The 20,857-nt window shown below is 38.7% G+C and overlaps 1 protein-coding gene and 1 long non-coding RNA gene across 11 annotated transcripts in view; one reads left to right on the forward strand and one right to left on the reverse strand.

Moving 5' to 3' along the window:
• LOC138811491 (uncharacterized) overlaps nucleotides 1-7,947 on the reverse strand; it is a 51,165-nt gene extending 43,218 nt beyond the window's left edge. The window contains exons 1-3 of the long non-coding RNA XR_011367418.1: nucleotides 7,864-7,947; nucleotides 5,850-5,937; nucleotides 4,474-4,612 (exon numbers count right to left, since the gene is read on the reverse strand). This is a non-coding gene — a long non-coding RNA (uncharacterized lncRNA). The remainder of the gene's footprint in view (nucleotides 1-4,473; nucleotides 4,613-5,849; nucleotides 5,938-7,863) is intronic.
• The window catches only part of LOC138811488 (ecto-NOX disulfide-thiol exchanger 1), a 542,054-nt gene that overhangs the window by 293,889 nt on the left and 227,308 nt on the right, over nucleotides 1-20,857 (forward strand). The window lies entirely within an intron of this gene.

The following is a 20,857-nucleotide window of genomic DNA, read 5'->3' on the forward strand; positions in this document are numbered from 1 at the left end:
AAGATTCCTTTGTCTTGTTTTAAGTAAGTGTGTTTATTTTCCATCTAAGGAAAGAGCCTAGAGGATAAGCTATCCCCTCAAGTTTTTGCTTAGGCTTTCTTTGTGGGGAATACGGAAAACCTGCCATCTGGAAAGTTTACATTTTTGAAAGGGTTGCCCTCACAGAGGAAAATGTGACAGGCAAGATATCCCCTTGTACCTCTGTGGAGGGGCCCCTAGATATTACCTTGGACCTAGTTGGTGGACACCACCGTCTGAGATGTGGTAGGATACAGGAAAGCCCTCCTGAGGCAGGAACATGAATATAGGAAGGAAGCCCACACATTCTCAATGCTAGAGCAAGGTCACTTAGATGGGAAGGTCACTTAGATGGGCCCAGTGAGGTCTTGGATCCATAGCTTCTCACACCCACTTTAAGTCCCTTTCTATTCAGTCAAATTGTATCCTATGAATCCCAGATCTTTTCATAACCACACAAATGATCATCTAAGAAATTATATAACAGGATTACTAACATCTGTTACAAAATTTCACAAAATGCTAATACTATGAAGGAATATGCATACAGCATAGAATACCCTGGAATCTTTTAAAAGAATAGGATAGATCTGTAAGTTCTAACACAATGATGGCTATAGCACACATTGCTAAAGGACAAAGGAAGTGTGGGATAGAATTTCTCTTTCTGGCCTTTACTTGACTACCGCCTTTTCACTGATGACTTACTTAACAACTAAACCTATGGTTTTATTTTTATACTAGTCCTAGGGCTTGAACCCTGGTTCTTGTGCTCTTGCTTGACATTTTTTCATCCAAAACTGAGCCTCTTCTGAATACTTATGAGTTCATTGGAGAGAAGAGTCATTTGGACTTATCTGTCTGGGTTGGTTTTGAACCTAGAGCCCCAAATCTCAGTCTCCTGAGTAGCTGGCATTGCAGGCATGAGCCACTAGTGTCCCATAACAATGACATTTATAATCACAAAGAAAAGCCCTGCTCATCTGGCCTTACCTTATGAATATTATTCCTATCTGATTAATAAATAATGCTCTTTTTTGCTTGTGACCACTGTACCTTGCAGGTAAGGTATATGAGGGATTTTTGTCTTTTTTATTTACTGCTTTACCCCCAGTTCCTTGAGATGAGTACTGAATTAATTTGCACAAGAAAAAGTTTATTTGCTTAGAAAAATTCTGGAAGGGACTACAAATACAAATCTAAGGTGGTGTTCTCTGAGCCATGGAACTCCATGACTGGGGGCCTCTCAGAGGAGTACTTTGTGTACTTTTTGTTGCACATATGTCATTTCTTAAAATAATGTAAGTTGATAGAGATTCCCTTCAAAAAGTTTTTGTGAATGACTTCAATCACCTCAATCAGTTAGTTAAGCAGCACCATTTATTTCTGCACCTGAGGTAATGAACACCAGTCTTAATTTCTCTTCTTTTCCAGAAGTCAAGTTGTAAATGGGCCACTATTTTGGTCCGTGACTTAATAGTTTATGAATCCTTCACCAGCAGGGACTGTTTCCCATCAGGGCCATGCCATCTGCACTAACATGGTCATAGGAGGAAATGGCTTTTCAAGGCCAGACACATTTCTGTTTTACCTTATTTATAAAATAGGGATAAAGTCTCAAGCAAAGAAATCAAGCTTAGATGTGAACGCTTATTCAAGACAGGGCCTGACAACATGGCCTCTCATGTGTAAAGTGACCCAGAGAATAGACTCTCAGTGCTATTTATGCTAGATTGTCCCTTATCTTCTTTAGCTTAAGGATGGTGCTCTACTACTTGAGCTACAGCTCTACTTCCTCTTGGTTCAACCATTTTGGAAAGCAGTATGGAGGTTCCTCCAAAGACTCCACATAGAGCTCTCCTATGACCCAGCAATCCCACTTATAGGCATTTACCCAATCACAAACAAGGCCATACTAAAGCTACCAGCACAACTATGTTTATCGCAGCATTATTTACCATAGTTAAGATATGGAACCAACCCAGATGCCCCTCAATAGATGAATGTAACTTGGTTTTATTTGTTATCTTACCTATTCTGAGTATGGTGCCTATATCACCAGGTAGTTGATTAGAATCACAGTCTCACAGACTGTGATTTCTCTGACAAGAAAGTTGTTTTAACCTGTGGTGTTTCACATAAGCTTGTATAAACCATGCTTTCCTTTCTCGAATTTTCTATATTTTATAGTGTTTTAGCATCCTGAGGGTCTTCAAGATTTGACCCTCTCAGGAATAGCTGGTTATTAGAGAGATGAAACAATCAGCCTTTGAGTTCATGTCTGGACTCCTTGGCCCTAAACCACCTATCTCTTTTTGCCAGCTTCCTTCAGCCAGAATATCTCCCTACCACAAAATATTACAGTTACTGGACCACAAGGTGCAATTCCTAATCGCAGCACCTGGTGAAAGTATTTAACCCAGAGAAACCACTCTCAAGGTGTCCCGTGTCCACATTTCCTCCTCCTTCTGCCTCCTGACCATGAGTGTCTCCCCATGCGTGGTATGAAGGGTTTCTTCCTCTTGGGACAGTAAATAACAAACTACCCTGCCCATGCCTGTCATCTCCTGATCTGTTGGTGTCACCATAGAAGAAAACCAAAATTTTAGCTACATTTTAATTTTATTTTCTAAGTACTTTTTGCTCTCTTTATGTAGTTGTACAAAGAGGTTTTCATTTGAACAAATCAGTAAATAGGTACAATGCATCTTGATCAATATCACTCATTCCTTCATTCTCCCTGATCATCTTCAATCTCACTCATATCTCTAAGTTATATGGCTCTATTTTCACATGTGTACATTGAATATAATGATGGTTTTTATCCACCATTAACTCTCTACATTCCTTTGTCCTCCCTCCTTTTTACCTCTCCACCTGCTTCATCCAAACATATTTTAGCTTCCTGGTATTCATTTTATTAAAATGTTAGTTATTCAAAGGAGTTACACTTTTGGAATTCTCTCCTGAATAAACCATACTTCAGTCAATTTGTTGTGTATATATGTACATGACCTTATATATGTTTATAATTTAGATCTAACATGTCACTTGATAGGTCCTCCATCCATTTCTGTCCAGCTATATTTTTGCCTGTTTATAGACTTCTCAGTTGAATTCTCACTTTCATTCTACTCCAGCTCCAGTTTACTTTACAATTTTTTGGTTCATTTAGAGTACTGTGAAGGTGGCCAGATGTTCTGGTAAAGTACAACTTGCAGGCTGAAACACTATGAGAATACTAAGTTACATCATCAGCCTAGTCATACTCTTAAAAAGAAATAATCAAGTGTAAACACATATCAGGCTGTAAATCTGCTTACTGTAGTATAACTATGTTTAATGCCAATAATAACCCTTTTAAGCACCAGCTTTGAGCACTTCAGAAGGTGCTATCACAAATAATTAAGACCTCCAAGAAAATGGAGCCATTTGAATGGCAACACACAAACTTATTTATAGTATTCTAAGTTGTCAAGAAATCAATGAAAGCCTGTCATCCCTATGCATTCCTTTATTCCTCTGTAGCTTCTTAATATGGTATATATGTTTCTGATAGAAATTATCCTTGCCAGGGAGTGGCTGTGAAGTTACCAAGCAGCTTCCCTTCCCACATTTGCTTTTACAAAACTCTTATCTCTTCACTGTTAGGGAGAATCTGGAAGTGAACTTATTTCTAAAGCTGAGATTAATACAAGCAAATGTTAAAAGAATGTAAAGTAGACTTTCTCCCTGTGACTCAAAGTAAAAATAATGAGTACCTATTTCACAAGTAGTCCATGTGTGCTGGGTGGGTTATTTTTCTCTGGGAAAAGTTCTTTTTAAAATTTTACTAAGAAATTAAAGTTGGCTTAGCAGCTTTGGAAATAAAACATTTCAAAAGAAAAAGTGCCATTTATTATTCTCTGATTATTGGCTTAATTACACTAAAAACCACCACTTTTTTAATGACCATAAATAGTCATAGGCTGCCGATAATCAGATGTAGTCCTCATCCTGGACCCATTGGATCCAACATTATTGCCCAATCAGTGTCAAAAATTTGACTGGTAGTCTGTATAAGTGACAAAGTCATCTGAAACCCCAGACTCCTTTTTGGTGGATATTTTGTTTAATCGCTCCTTGACCCTTTCTAAGAAACCTTATTTGCCCAAGGGAGTCTGGCACTGGAAAAGAGAGTTTGCATCTATTTAGGGAAATGTGCCTGAAATGGTGGCTTATTTGGAACTGAGAGGGAATGGAATGGACCAGACAGAGGAGCCAGTTTCAACAGGCAAAGAGCAACCTGAGCCTCCTAAATCTTATATAAGGAGCTAGTTCTTAGCAAAGCAGTTCACTGAGTTTAGATCCAACAAGCCCCATTACCATTCAACAAACACCTCAGTAAACTCTGTAAAAAATTCTTTATCTAATAACTGCCTTAAGGCAGTCTATATTGTCTTGGTGTCCACTTACATTTCTAAGATGGTGTGGATTTCTCGATTCAGCCCTGCAGATACCATTGTAGAAACTGCTCTCCAAGGTATGTTGCCCATTTGAAACTTGGTCTTGTCCTTCAGATGGCTGTAGAATGTTTGCTGGTGGTGATGTGGCTCTGAGTTAAAAACATTTGTTTTTTGGTTGTCAGGAGAGTTGACAAGTGAGTTGGTACATGGATTACCCAAAAAGGGGGCTTAATTCAGTTTTGTTTTTTCTCACTCACTGAACTGAGAAGGAACCAGCTTTCAAAAGTAGAGCTGAAACCTCCTCCACAGTACTGAAGGATGAATGAGGCAAAGACACAGAAGTGGATATTGCGATGTGTGTTATGGACTGCTTTATTTCTTCCCTCTTTTGCTTTTTACTTTTTTCTCAGCTTTCTGCCAATGAAACTAGATCCATTTGTTTATAGTCATAGCCACAGGGCTCATAACTCTGCACTGGCAAAGATGACAACTTACAAGGCTTTTAAAATTTCAAATACTGAGTTATATTAATGCATGTCTTGGTCTTTCTTAACTGTTTAGAATAAAAGAGAAGGGAAAGGAAAGGGGGAAAGGAAAAAGAGGAGAGAAAAATAAGAAATTAGAAAATAAGGGAAAAAAGAGGAAAGAAATGAAGAAATTTTAACCATATTTAAATTGGCTATGTTGGGTATAAACTGAATCCTGTGTAGGTATAGTAGCAATAAGTTTACCTTTTAAAAAATGTAAGTCTGACTTTACACAATTAGCAAATTATTAAACGACCTTTCACTCAAAGACTGCAAACAATTGCCTGTTCCAACTAATAAGAGAACATGTTTTACAAGGTTCACGTTGATTAATTGACAAATGCTGATAAAATCAAAGCAGTGCTAAAACGCAGTACACCAACTGCAGCATAAATTACATTTGTTCAATAATGCTCCACGAGGCTATACTTTTATGGCTTACCTTTCAATAAATATTACTGTCTTAATTGAAACATCCATTGTGAAAATTTATCTCTGAGGATGGCTACTATCCCAGCCATAGCGGAACTAAGCATTTCTATATCTATATATGATTTTAACTCAATTAAAAGCAATGATTTCTGAGACTATTTTAAAGAGGAATCCTTTATATTTTGCATAAAAGTAACGCATCCACTCTTAACTGAACCTAGTGTTTCCTCCATTTCTGACAGTTTTCATTATTAAAATAAATCAATATTCTAAACAACTAGCCTTATTTTACTAACAAAGAGCATTACATGCTTAGTCTATTTTCATCCAGCTGTGATGGCATCTGGGATGTGTTCCACAACAGGGCCTGTTACTAGATGTTTTCATGTTCAAATGTATATCAGATATGGTGTGGAGGGTTGCTTACCAGACACAGATTTCTGCTTTTGTATGTGAAAGAGTAGCTGTCTCCAGGATCTCCTGTACCCTCACCAAATTCAGGATTTCAAAGGATCCTAGCATAAAGACAATTAAAAAGGAGTTGTGGTAGATGGGAAGATATGTCAGGGAATAGACTGTCCTAAAGGATGCCTCTATACCAGTCATAATCCAGAGCCCTGGGACAGCTTCCCTCATTCTAAGTCCTTAGAAATACTGGCATGTATAGATGTAGGGGCTCAACCATTCTCATTGTTTTGTTTATACCAGGCAAGTTTCTCAATCCTGAGGTATCTTTATATTACCCAATTATAACCCTAGGCATTTGAATATGCTATTTAAGACATACTTACTTTGGGGGGGGGGTGGTAGACGGAGGAGATGGGAAGGGATGGGAAACAAAGGAGGATGCAACAATGCCTGATAAGAAATGTACTCATTGCCTTGCCCACATAATTGTAACCCCTCTGTATGGTATTTTCACAATAAAAAAAAAGAGATACTTAATGGATCTTTTATTCAAGATCAGATTGCATGCCAGATCTAGATTGAGATTGAGGATTGATTGGGAAACTGAGCAGAGACCACCCTTGTAACTGGTAGTTGAAGAATGTGGAGCAGGAATATGAGGCAGTTGGATGCAGGAACTTAGGGAAATATGTAAGAATCAGATGTGATTTCCAGGAGCAAATTAACATGGCAAGTGTTAGGCTGGTGGGTGGGCTAAAGTGGGTGAGGCTAGTGTGTGGTAAAATTCCAAGGAATTGAGTAGCAGAGGACTAGTGATAGCGGTCATGGAAGGCCAGCACAGGTTAACAAACAGATGAATTGTGAGGACAGACAGCTTGTAAGCACTCCCAAAACAATGAGCAAGATAGGCTTACCCACCAGGAGACGCAAGTTGCAGGAGAGAAAAGAGACAATCCCTAGTCAACTGAGAACTCAGATCCTAAATAGTACAATATACTTCTGGTAATCTTAAGCCACTGGCTGTGAGTCAGCTGAAGAAAGTTTGAGTGTGGATTCATTTTGTGCTTTCAACCACAACATCATTAAGACATTGTCTGGCATAGAGTAATGCTCCACAGACATTCACTGGGTTCTGGGAGGGAGGCAGGTCCTAAAGTGAGGTGAATTTTATATGGCAGTATAAAAATTTTTAATTAAATTTCCCTGGCACTTAATGAAAAGGAAAGAAAAAGCATGGCACAGCCACAGAGGCAGATTGATCCTTTGTTTCTATGGGATCTGTGATGCCCTAGAATTTACATCTGCTTCTTCCCTTGGGTTCTGTCCTTCAGGGATGGCAATAAGCAAGAAGAGGCCAGCCTAGTATGGGACCTGGAAAGTTCTCAACATGTATGCATGGTATCTTTTGGGTGGGAGGCTTAGGAAAGAAAGAGCTGGAAAGAGGAGTGTGAAGTGACTAAAACCCTGCCGCCGAACTCCCAAGTTCATGTCTGAAAATCTCAGTGAGACATCAGAATTTGGCTGTGGTGATCCCCCAGAGTTTGTTGTAATCTGACACCCACACAGTGCTGCTGCAAACCCTTCCTTGTCCTAGTCATCTCCCTCCCTCCCTCAGCCCCACCCAGGAGGCTCTGTGTATTTGTCACCAGAGCTTCAGGTAAAACTTCTGGGCCAGATTAGCCCATGGATCCTTGAATAAAAGTCCTGTTTTGCTGGTGTTGGACATGATGTAGATAAAAGTTGTAAAACATGGTCTTCTAAAAATGTCCTGTTTCATCAGGTGCCAGTGGCTCATACCTATAATCCTAACTATTCAGGAGGCTGAGATCTGAGAATTTACTGTTCAAAGCCAGCCTGGTCAGGAAATCTGTGAGGCTCTTATCTCTAATTCAGCAACCCCCACCCCAAAAAATAAAAAGCTGGAAGTGGTGGTCTGACTCCACTTCCTAAGTATAGGTCCCAGGATGGGCACATACAAAACAGTCCTATTTCTCTAAATTGGGTCAAAGTGATGTCATATTTATGCCACCTACCATTCAGAGCCCCAAAGCAAGAAGCAGCTAGTACATCACTCCTTAATCTGCACTTCAGGACCATGTTCCCTCTTTTGACACTAGATGGGGCATTGTTGTTATGACAGTAGTTCTAAAATTTTTAAATATTCTATATACAGTCCAGGAAGAAAACATTCCTTAGAATGTAGTCTTGTTCTATAGAATCAGAGAATCTCTCATCAGGAAACAGACATGAACAGCGTGGAGCTGAATTGTTCATTTTTCCTCCTGACTTGAAACACTGTGACCATCCCAAGTTTGGGCAGTGAGTTAGCAGCAGACCTCGAGCTGGAAGCCAAGGCCCAAATTTTCTGAGCTGGAGCCATGCCTGTTCCCTGCCTCAGGGCCAGGGCCTTTTGCCCTGCGAAGAGGAACAGGTAATAGGACAAAAGAGCCATCTTCTTTTTATATGGTGAATAGTACAGGAGTACTATTAGTACAGTAATTCCTCCTAAATACATCCGTCCTATGACCTGGTGCTCTTTATGTAATGATTGAAGAAAAGTAAACAATGAGCACAATCGATCTCTCTTAGGAACATAAACATTTGTTACAATACTCACATGAATGAATTAATTTCATTTGATTAGCTCTGAAAAGGCCAAGTCCCAGTTTCTAGGTAACTTAACTTTCCCTGGCGTTTTGATGCTAGTATAGTTCATGTCTAAGAATTACGATGAAGATCCTGACTGTTCTCTTCTTGTTCTCTGCATCTGTACAGCAGATATCTTCACTGGTGCACTGGAGTCCTGGGGACTCATTAATCACCCACAACCTTTACCTAGAACCCCACAGAAAACATGGGCCACACAGGAGATCTGGCCTCCTTGGTGGCAGAAAAGAACATACTACAAATGGAGTGTGTAGCTAGCATTCATCTCACTGGCCATGTTAGTGTCATTAAATGGCTGACAGTTCCCAGTACAGAGCAGAAACCATAGTTGATCACATTTATGGACTTAAGAAAAGAAAGGAAACAGATACTCTTTCTTTAAAAGATCATGTAACTTGTATTGTCTTTCTTAAAAAAAGACTATGTACCTGAGTCTTAAGCACACTGATAAAAGATAAGTTTTCAGTATTTCGGTATGTTGTTGCTCTTCTCCCTCCTTTACCTCTTCCTCCTCCTCCTCCTTCTTTTATGCCAGTGTGGTACTAGGGTTTGACTCATGTTAAGGGTCTGAGACTGTCTCTTAGCTCTTTTGCTCAAGGTTGGTACTCTTAACACTTGAGCCACAGCTCCACTTGCAGATTTTGGGTGGTTAAGAGTCTCACAGACTTTCTTGCCCAGACTGGCTTCAAATTTTGATCCTCAGCCTCCTGAAAACATTTTGCTTCTTGGAATGCACTGATAATAACTCCTCACTGACATGCCACAGGCTGCTGCACCTTTGATTTCAGCCTTTGCAGAATCTCACTCTCTGTGACTAAAAAGGCACTGGCAGTCCTTTCCTTCTTATTCCATGTTCCTTCCTAACCATCGGGATTCTTAGAAGAATGCATTGTCAGAAAGAAATCATCTAGACTGAGATTTTGTTAAATATTCCACACAAACATTTTTTAAAGAAAAGTAAAGCACTTTTAGAAGTCTAATTTGATAAAGTTGACTTGTGTACCTTGATTTGCTTTCCTGGCCTAAAATCCTCTTGTCTGTCGAGTCTAATCTCAGTTTAGATGTCACCTTTGCTGATGAGCTACTTCCCTTTCTGCACCCATGCCCCTTCCAGATTCCTCACTTTTTACCCATTGTTATCAGAGTATCATTCATGCCACTAGAACATAGCACAGTATATTACAAACAATTGTGGTTGGCTGTCTTAGCAGCCTCATAGTGAACTGCAGGGATAGTGGGTGGTTTGTTATGGGTCTCATATCTACTATGCAGAACATAGTGGCAGACATAAACAGAGAGCTTTCTACATATATATGGGGCTGAATCTAATGATGTCAACACTATCCCTTTTAATATAAGGCTTCTGAATGCTCAGAAGCCTTCAATAAAAACTTATAGTCTTGGCTTGATGTGGTGAGTCATGCCTTTAATCTTAGTTATGAAGTAGGCTGAGATCAGAAGGATCATGACTCAAGGCCAGACTGGGCAAAAAGGTAGTGAGACTTCAGCTGAACTTAATAAAAAGGAGAGCATAGTAATAGGTAACAGGAAACATAAATGGAAGAGCCCTTTAAAAAAATAAAATGGGGGAATGTGGCTTTGTGGTAGAGTGCTTGCATGAAGCCCTGGGTTAGATCCCTCAGTACCACATAACCAGAAAAAGCTGAAAATGGCACTGTGGATCAAGTGGTAGAGTGCTAGCCTTGAGCAAAAGAAGCTCAAGGACAGTTTCCAGGCCCTGAGCTCAAACCTTAGTACTGGCAAAAAAAACTAACTAAAATGAAAAGAGCTGGGGATATTGTTCAAGTGGTAGAGTGCTTGCCTACCAAGCTCAAGGCCCTGAGTTGGAACCCCAGCCTCCCTTCATTCTCCCCCCCCAAAAAAATTCCTCATAGTCTTCTGAAATTTCCTGAAGACTTAAAATTGTAATATGCTTATTTGTTTAATTTGCAAGTCTTGTGTAAAACTGGACAGGTATGTCCCTGGAGGTGGAGCTGCTTGTCACATATTTGCTCCCCACATTTGAGTAAGACAGAGCTTTTCTCACAGGTTCACTTTGCTTTATGCAAAAGAGGTATACTAGAAAAGTTGTACATAAATCCAATCTCTACAAATCAAATTATGTATTAAAATGTACCAAAGGGACTAATACTGTCTAGGAGTCTTGGATCCTTTCTTTTCTCCAACAAATAAAGAATTATGATGCAGGAAAAGTAGAAGCTTTACTTGAAAGCGGGTGTAAAGTTTCAGGGAAAGTACAGATGACCTCTTGGCTATTGGCAGCTTGGTATAAGCCCTGGACTGGGCCTCTTGGCTAGGAGGACCATCTTATACCACATGAGGTTGTGTCCACCTGTTTCCTAAGCAAGGAGAAGGAGGAGGAGAGTACACAAAAGAGAAGGAAGGGAACCCAGAGATCAGTAACACTTTGGGGTCTGCCTTTGATGTCCCCCTTGGGTGAGTCTCAGCTGTTCTGATATGTGGGTGGTTTGCATTCCACCTCACCCCACAAGAATGGAATGTCTCTCCCCACTAGGGGTCTGCTCCAGCATCGTCAGAGGCTTGTCTCCACTGCGTGGCTGTTTCTTCCCATCTGCCTCATTGTTTTCTTTGACTCTCCCTCAGGACTACTTAATTTTTTTCCAAGTGAAGAAAACTTATAAAAATATAATACTTACAAAAATAATGCTAATAAAAGAATAATTTCTGAAGTTATCAGAGAATTTCCCTCTTTCAGAATAGGCTTCTTCCTAGAATGATAAAAGCACCCCTCTATTCCTATCAAAAATTCTGCAAGCATGAATTTCATGACTTTTCCCCCATAGCACACTTAAAACATTGGTCTTAGTCCTAAGATGACTTTTGATTCAGACAACAGATATTCTTGGCTACCTGAAGTTAATAACTCCTCTCGCTGTCATAAAATTGCTATGTATGATATATTACTTCTGATTCAGTTAGTAAGAAAATCACTGACATGGGCATTTACTGATTTTTACACAAATCTTATTTGAAGATATATCAGTATACTAGTCCCTTGGTTTGCAAGAGTTAAGGGCCAATGGAAATTCTTGTGTAGTCAGAAGACTGAAAAAGATAATGTGTACAAATCTCAATGGCATACCTGCTGTTCAAATACCCACTAGTATTGTATCTAGTTTCATTTGAATATTTTCCTTTTCCTTCTTTCCTATTTTGACCTAAAGAGACTAGGAAGATGCGTGGAGCAGTGTGTGTGTTGGGGATATTGTCAGAGTAAACAGGGCATACGCCAGTCCTTGAGCATCCCCTTTGCATTCAGAATGCTCTTGTCTCTCCTTAATGGTAGGCACAGCAGAGGTCTTTTAATAATACATTCACTGAGTTGAGAAATAATATACTTCGCTCTGAAATTACGTATTTAGCACATCCTCAGCATACGTCACGTGGGAGGCCTAGTGCTTTTAGACTGAGGTTCTGCCATGCATAAATAAAACACTCCAGCGTTGACCTTTTTCAGTAAACAATACTAGAAATGTTGATTGCCTTTAAAATTCAAATGCAGCTTTTAGAAGGTGTTCTCATTCTCATACACAGCTGAGACCTACTTGCCTGTACCAATACCCAGCTAATCTGAGGTCAGGGAAGAGCCTGAGAACCAATCAGATTTGGGGCATCTAGGTTTCTTTTAACTCCATGGCCAGAGGCTCTGGGGCCCTGTTCTGTTCACTTCTTCCTTCATATAGGCCTTTTAATTTCCCAAGAGACCTTTCTCATGTCTGAGCATTTTATGTGATAAGCATCACATGTGGATCAACATATATGGCTCACCCAATTTTAACTAAGCAGTAAAACTGATCTTTATTTATTAGAAAATTTATTTCAGACATAGATACTCCCCATCAACCTCTGCCTTAACAATGTTTTTGTTGGCAGTGTCTCTTCTCACTACTTAAAATATGGAAGCGGAAAACCCTTACCTCATTATGAGACACCGTGCAGCTTTATAATTATTGGTCCTTAGGACCACAACATGTAGAGCTACATAGCAGATTGGAGACTGTCCCCAAAAGAGGACAATGACAGGCAAACTCACAGTACTACCTTGGCATGGACAGGGCCTCCAGGGGAAAGAGCTGCATCTGAGCTGGTTCACTGGATTAAAATAAAAATGCTTAGAAGCCTTTTACTTCTGGCCTGGAGCTTGTAGTGAATGTGCTTGAAGGTTTCCCTGTATCTACCTTCTTTGTCTCCTTTTTCTTTGTTTTAATTCCCCAGTCTGACATCTTTCCTGTTTGGACAATGAAGCAACCATGCTAATTCTAATAATCTCTGTGAAAGTACCCATTTAGAAAAATATACATCTCTTTTAAGAAATTGACATCTGTAACTTTAGCTTAGTGTGTTGTAATTCTCAATCAGCTAATGGAAGATTATAGCTCTTAGTGGGAGATGGCAACTAATGCATGAACAAGCTGGCTTCAGAGAATTTAGTGAATACCCTGAGTGCTACATGGAATCATTCCGACTCTTAAACCTGCATTTATGTACAGCAGTGTGCAGTCTCTATGGATCTGAGTATATCAGAACTAACAGAAACCAAGAGCATAGATCTTCGGTCTCTGTGACATTTTAAGAATACTGGTTATTTAAAAAAAAAAAAAAAGAATACTGGTTATTGTATTTGTAATACTTTGATTTGGGTTTGTCTAATGTTCTCTTGTGATTAAGTTGAGGTAATGCAGTTCAAGCAAGAATACCACTGAAGTATGAAACATTTTCAGTGTGCCAAAAGCATATTAAGTCATTGTATAGTATTAGTGTTTCCAACATGTTTAATAATACCAGTCAAAACAATGTTTTCTCCCAATTATCCAAATTATATCATTAATCAGAACATAGTAGCCTATCATTCTGATAACTGAGGTCATATTTATTATTTATATGCGTTTATAAATATAATAGTCATAGCCGGGTGCTGGTGGCTCATGCCTGTAATCCTAGCTACTCAGGAAGCTGAGATCTGAGGATCACGGTTCAAAGCCAGTCCGGGCAGGAAAGTCCGTGAGACTCTTATCTCCATTAAACCACTAGAAAACGGGAAGTGGCTCTGTGGCTCAAGTGGTAGAGCGCTTGCCTTGAGCTGAAGAGCTGAGGGACAGCACCCAAGACCAGAGTTCAAGCCCCACGATCGACAAAATAAATAAAATAAAAATAAAAATAAAATAAAATAAATATAATAGTCATTTTAACCTGTGTAGAATTTTACCTTAGTGATTTTTATTAGAATGAATACTACATACTGTATTGTAATTTTTAGCATGCATAGGAAGTTGTTCTGATGTTTAGTTTTCTGATCAATATAATATTATGAGAATTTTATTATATCTGTTTGTCTCTCTTTATGTGGCTATGGTAGCAAATAGTGATTGCTTGGACAATTTCAGGTGAATTTGAAGTCTGACTTTGATCTTTCTTCGTGGAAAGCAAAAAGCAACACAACTCACATTTATTCTAAGCACAATAAATTTTCAAAATTAAAGGTTAAATATTCTAGTATGTTTAACTTTTGAATATAAACACACTTTAGTAATCACAATTAAAGCAGAAATTTCTAACCTTTCTGGTTCTTGAAGATAGCACTTAAATTAAAGAAGTTTACACTTCTTTAATTGCCCCACTAAGAAATCATTCTTACTAATTCATATTTTTATTCTTTTATTTGTTTGCATTCAGTTCTTAGACTTGATCAGATACAATTGATAGGAGAGCCCCAGATTCATAGGCCTTAAATGGAAAACTACTTAGATCTAAACAAAGGGCAACTGATATTTCCCAGGTTAAACACCCATGCCTATTTTATCCTGTATTTATCAAGTCCATATTTTTTAATTTGATATTTTGATATAAGTTATTATCTCCTATATGTCATCAAAGTTTGGGCTCACCAAGGGGGATAAAGATCTCTAAACATGTATTTTCTGATGCTGCATTTTAGAAATTATTTTGGAGCTCATATTGAAGTGATATTTTAATGAGAAAAAGCTGACCATTTACTCATGGGCACTGGTAGCTTCGTATGTAGATATTAACACAATGAAAAATGGCAACAATATACCTACCTTCTGAAAAGAAAACACCAGTCTAGTTAGAGAAAGAAACACTGAGAAAAATCTGCATTTACAAGTATACAAAAAATACAAAATTAGAAACAAAGGAGGAGGCTACAATGCTTGATAAGAAATGTACTCATTATCTTGCCCATGTAATTGTAACCCCTCTGTACAGTATTTTCACAATAAAAAAAAGAAAAAAATACAAAATTAACCATCAAGCAGTTAGAAGACTCTGTGGCCATCAAACATATAAGAAATGCAAGAAAGGGCTGGGAATGTGGCTCAGTGGTAAAGTGCTTGCCTTGTATGCATGAAGCCCTGGGTTTGATTCCTCAGCACCACATAAACAGAAAGAGCAGGAAGTGGCACTGTGGCTCAAGTGCTAGCCTTGAGCTGAAGAGCTCAGGGACAGCGCCCAGGCCCAGAGTTCAGACCCCATGGGGGCGGGGGGGAGAGAAAAGAAAGAAAGAAAGAAAGAAATGCAAGAAAGGATTCATTGGGCCAAACCAATGCTCTCTCTTAACCAGTGTTCTGTCTGTAAGTTTTGTAGCCAGGAATGCCAAATTATCACACGAATAAACCTTTAAAATTGGGAGATCTAAGCTAGGCTCTGTGGCTCAGCCTTTAATCCTAGCTACTCATGGTTCCAAGTTAGCCAGGGCTAACTTGGAGACAGTATCTCCATAACCACAGAAAACTAATAGCAAAAGCTTGGGAGATATATTCAGGTATGATAGTGTATGCCTGCAATCTCAGCACTTGGGCGGCAGAAGCAGAAAGATCTGGTATTCTAGGCAAGCCTAGAATTTTGAAATCCTATTTCACAAACCTTAAAATACTAGAGATAGTCTGAAAGATTGTCTTGAACGCTTCCTACCTACATTACATTGAGGCCAAGCAACTTTTTCTTCAAAACCTTCAAGAAAAAATTTCTCCTTCCCTTCTTCTTTTTAAGTGGTTTATTGATCTGTTGTTAATTGACTGTATACTGTAATGACAAATTTTCCTACACATCAGAATCTTCCCTGGAGTTGTTTAAAAAAAAAACATTTGAGTCTCATATGAGATCCACAAAGGCAAAATCTCCAGAAGATAAAATCTATTAATTTTTTTCTTTTGTCTTTCTGATGTTTTGTTTTGTTTTTTTCAGTTATTGGAGAATGAACCCAGGACCACATGTTTGGTATGAAGTGCTCTACCACTTTGAAAAACATCCCTAGTTTTTGCTCTTGTTTTTTGTTTGTTTGTTTTCAGATAGGTTCTTACCTTGACTTTGCCCAGGTGGCCACCAATGTTAATTTTTCTGTCTTTCCTCCCGTGTAGCTGAGATTACAGATGTGTAGCATTGTGATTGGCCAAACATATATAACTGTAGCAGTTTACCTGGTATCCAAAAGTTGAGAACATTATGTACCTATCCCAGCACTGTGTTTATGAGAGAAGCAAATAGTCACTTTGGGGACAGACATGCTCTTGTATATTATATTGAAACATTGATTGCTCAATAGAAAGCGCATGTACTTCTGAACTAAACAACTCTATTAACCATTCTTGTACCTTGAATATCTGTGTCACCAGTCCACTGAATGAGAAGTCTGGGAATGTTTTTGAATAATGCCTTGTGCCATCACACTTGTCACTCCCTCCCTCTTACTTTCATGTCTGTGATATTTCACAGTGACATTCATCCTAACTCAGTAAGGTCTCCCAAATCCATCCTCTCCACCATCTCTACCGCCTCTGGCTTCATCTGACCAGGTTTCTAGTAATTGCCTCTGAACAAGTGAGTCCTCTGCCAGCATCTTTCACTGGAACTTACCCTCTACTGCACTGTAAGAATGATTTTTTTTGAAATTACACATTTCATTCTATCACTTCCAATTTAAAATACTCTATTAAGTCACTGATAGCTCTGAAATTAAAACCTTTTAACATGGCCTCCATTTTCAGCATCATTTCATCATTTCCTAATTTGTTTCAGAAACTCCAGCCAAACAAAAATACTTAATTTCTATACCATGCCACATGATTTACACCTAAGTGCTCTGACCATATTGTGGTTAATACCTGAAGCATCTTTATATTCTTTTGTAACATCCCTCCCCAGCAACTTCTACCTCTACTCAGTCTTCAGGAAAATCAGAAATGATTGTCGCTGGCAGAGGCAGTTTGTTCTTCTTTTGTATTGTTTCTATTCATCTGTGGTTTAATTAATCTAACCACTTAACTGTATACCTGCCTATATACTGAACTACCAATCTGGGCCTCCTCGTTGGAATAACTTATTTGCCCAGACCTTAAAATGCTGCTGCCCAGAGTATGTGACAACTAGGTAGTCAGCTAGATGGTTGATAAACTAGTGCCTTTCTGTAGGATGATTGGATGAGAAAAGGAATGAGTAAACAGTGTGCTGTCATTCTATCCAAAGGCCTCATTCTATGCTTTGTAGGATTACTCAGCTGACCTATTCCATCTTTCATATCCACTCTTCTTCTAGAATATAAAGATAACTATTATTTTTTTAAATCTTTTTCTCCACCTAATAAGTTGTCATTCTGAAGCTGCCACTGGCTCTGGAATTCCAGTAGTCATTATAGGTCATTCTTGAAGTTGATCAGATGACTATCTCCTTGTAGACTTGCTACAAGCTCGGGTTGTTACTGAGAGGGAAATGGTAAACATTTACCTACTGTCAAATCACCCCAGGACTGGGGCTTATGATATCTTGTTCTGAGAATATCTGGTGTACTTATCTCCATCTAGCATTGCCAACAAAAGGACCGAACCCCATTCAGGCTGACATTCCATAACTAGGTTGTTCATCCTTTCACAATTCAGAGATGATTGTGTTCATAGGGAAAGACTCTCGGAACGAGTCTGGAACAATTCTAACATTTTTGTTGCTTGCTATTAATGATTTTTCCCAAAGATGTTGCTTTTTTCCTTATTTTTTCTTTTCAGATAATTTCAAATATATGCTATGTACTATCTTTTGATATTTGTAATTCTCTCTACTTTTGTGGCTTTGTTTCAATTACCATTTACTCCCTGAGAATCGGACTCATAATTGTAGTAATTAGAAAAAATGACTTCCATATATAGTGTCATCCTCTTTTCTTTTATGAGGGTTATGGCTCTCTAGTCACACAATCAAATTTTTATTTTCTGAATTTCTCTAATAATTATTGGAGCTTCTGTTCCTTATGCATTCATAACATATTACTCTGAACTTTTCATATGCTTTTCATTAGTCAGTACTATGGATCTGATTAGAATTAATGGTTGCTACCCTCATGATTATGAACTTGAGGCTGTATAGTAATTTCTTCCAGGAGTCCTGTCATCTTCGTGTTGTTATTGACTTTTTTGGTGAGTCAATATGAAGGCTGTATGTATTTCCTCCTTGTCGCCAAAGGTTGTGAACAGATTCCTGCCAGTGCTATCCTGATTTAATTAAACACTGTAAATCTGCTTTCATGTCTTTATTTAGAAGTCTCTTAAAATATGCCATATTTTGTGGATTGTTTTAGCTAATGAATTCTGAAATTTCTCTCCATGCTATAAAAATATGCTCTTTTTTTCTTTCTGCTAAAATGATCTGCTTTACACTCTGAAGAGTAAGCCCTAGTTTTAGTATTCCATGAATTGGAAAGTGCATACTTATATCATCACGACTCCCCTAATCTTTCCAGGCTATCTTATAAAGAGGCTTACTTTGGTTTTATAGTTGATAAAGCAGTGTCTTTGTAAAGGAAAACATTGTACTTAGGATGCACGAATTTAAATCCCTTGACATTTCTCTCAAAGCAACATTTTAAAGAATAAAAGTACCATTGTTATTATGTGTGTGTATATATATATATATATATATATATATACACATCTAGAGATCTGTATAATCTGAGTAAATTCACTGAAATATAAAATAGCAGAGAGACAGCTCTGTCCTCTCAACAACCTGCAACACTTTCTCCCAATTTTGTACATTCATATCCCCATCCCTGCCTGAGTTGCCTGCCCACTCCTCCTCTCTCTTCCTTCTGAGAGTGTTTTTGTCCTCTGAGATTTAGCCAATATTCTACTACTGTGGTGTCTCCCTAATATTCAGATAAAGTAACATCTTCCTCCCTCTTAACCACCAATACTTCTATAGTGGAGGTTTTCTTTTATAGTGCTTGTTTAAAAGACTAGTGACTGATCTAGTTACTAGACTGATATGTGTTACAGAGAACCATCATTTTATGAGTAGAAGCAAAGACTGATTAGTAGGCAGAATTTTGTTTCTTACATTCCAAATTGAGAAAAGCTTTTAAAAAATCAAATATCATGTGTGTATTTTGTGTTTTGGAACAGAAATAAAATATGTAGGTGGTATGAGTACCATTAATTTATTTTTTGAGGCATATGAGTCATAATTGTCTCTACATTTCCAAAATCTTAGGCATCAAGGAAACTATTATAAAGCGTCTAAGTCTAGTTGCAGTGTGGGCAGCAAGCACAGGTGTGGAGACATCACAAGAGAACTGGTATTTGGTGGCTTCTTTCTTGCCTAATGGTAGCATCGTCCTGCAAAACTGAATGAGCCCAAGTGGTTCACCCATGTTCTGCCCTATAAACCTTACCCCACTATGATGTTGTGAAGTGGTGGTGGTGGGGTTCTCAGTGGGCAGTACTATGGAGAAGGGGGAACAAGTCTGTGTTGCTAAGTATTCCAGGCTACACTGGCATCCCTGTGTACTCTGTTGCATGGCCTATCAGCTTCCTATTGTAAAATGATCATGAAAAGAAACAAATGGCATTTTCTGGTGTTCAAGCCCCAGGAGCAGTATACACTCAAGTACACACACACACACACACACACACACACACATACACACACACACACACACACACACACACAGCATGTAAGGGCACTGTATAACTGTATAGAATTTGGTGATCGGTGTCTATCTTTGTATTATCAAAATACTTACACATAGCACAATAAAGTACCCACTTTATTTTTATCTTATACAATAATATCAGCAATAGACTAGTATTTAAAAATATATTTCTTTCTAACACAAGTATGTTGAACTAGATGAAACTGCTAGTATACGGCTATTTTCAAAACCCACAGAAACAGCAGTTTCTTCTAGCTCATAACAAATGTAAGAATTACACATTAAAACAATGATTTTAGGTTCCATGTCAAATCTGACACATCACCCTTGGGAAACTCTAGAGTTTTGGAGAGCAAGAATTGATCTGATAAGGTACATGAACAAAGGCCTGGATGTATGAATCAGAAAGAAGGGAGGCTTGAAGAAGACAAGGGCAAGTGGGCACTAGTGTGGCTGAGTCAATACACACCACCAGAAAGGAAGCTGAAGGACCAGAGGGAGAGCACCTGTCTCCTCTGATGTAATTTCCCAACCCTTGTATTCATATTTGAAAGCATGTATTCAAGGAATGAATTCAGTTTTAAGACATCTCTGAAGTGTCTTGAGAAATTGTTCTCTTATCATTACTCTAATACCTCCAACAAGATCAGGCATTTTTATTCAGAGTATGTAGTTGTCAACAGGGTGACTGTGTACACAACAGTTCTGTAACCTAACTCAGCAGGCGTGGCTGACCACATAACCACAGCTGCATAGGCTGTCAAATCTCAAGGAAGGCTCTGCTGCCAAAGGTAGTAATGTTAGGGTGGAAACTCCTTCCAGTTCATTCTAGAAGGTCTCTTGGCCACTCCTGTGGGCATCTTTATATCTTTCCAGCCTGTTCCTCCTGTGCTAAGACTCTAGCTTTAGGCATTTGTCCTTACTGGGTATAAGTAATGGGTAACCAGCCAGCACATTCCTCTGAGCTTACTTAAGGAGGACATTAAAGGTCATTTTCCCAGGATCAGTTTCTGTAGCTGCTGTGTCCCTCTCAGGCCTAGGATCAGCCCTGTTGGAGGTATATTCCCACAGAGAACAGTGAAGTACCCAACCATGTGGAACAACATGGAGTATGGCTTGAGGAACAAAAAGAGAACAACTATATCATAATGTGTACTTACAGAGTGCTCCAACATCTGGAAATGTGGACTCATTACTCTTAGAACTAATTTAGGAAATTATGGGTAAGATTCATCAGTTCCTTACACTTAAAGAAAATAATTAAAGGCCAGTGGCTCACCACACCTGTAATCCTAGCTACTCAGGAGGCTGGGATCTGAGTATCATGGTTCAAAGCTAGCCCTGGTGGAAAAGTCTGAGAGACTGTTACCTCCTCTGAATCA

Source organism: Dipodomys merriami, unplaced genomic scaffold (assembly GCF_024711535.1).
Source record: "Dipodomys merriami isolate MVZ:Mamm:240054 unplaced genomic scaffold, mDipMer1.0.p SCAF_530, whole genome shotgun sequence".
NCBI classification, from domain to species: domain Eukaryota; kingdom Metazoa; phylum Chordata; class Mammalia; order Rodentia; family Heteromyidae; genus Dipodomys; species Dipodomys merriami.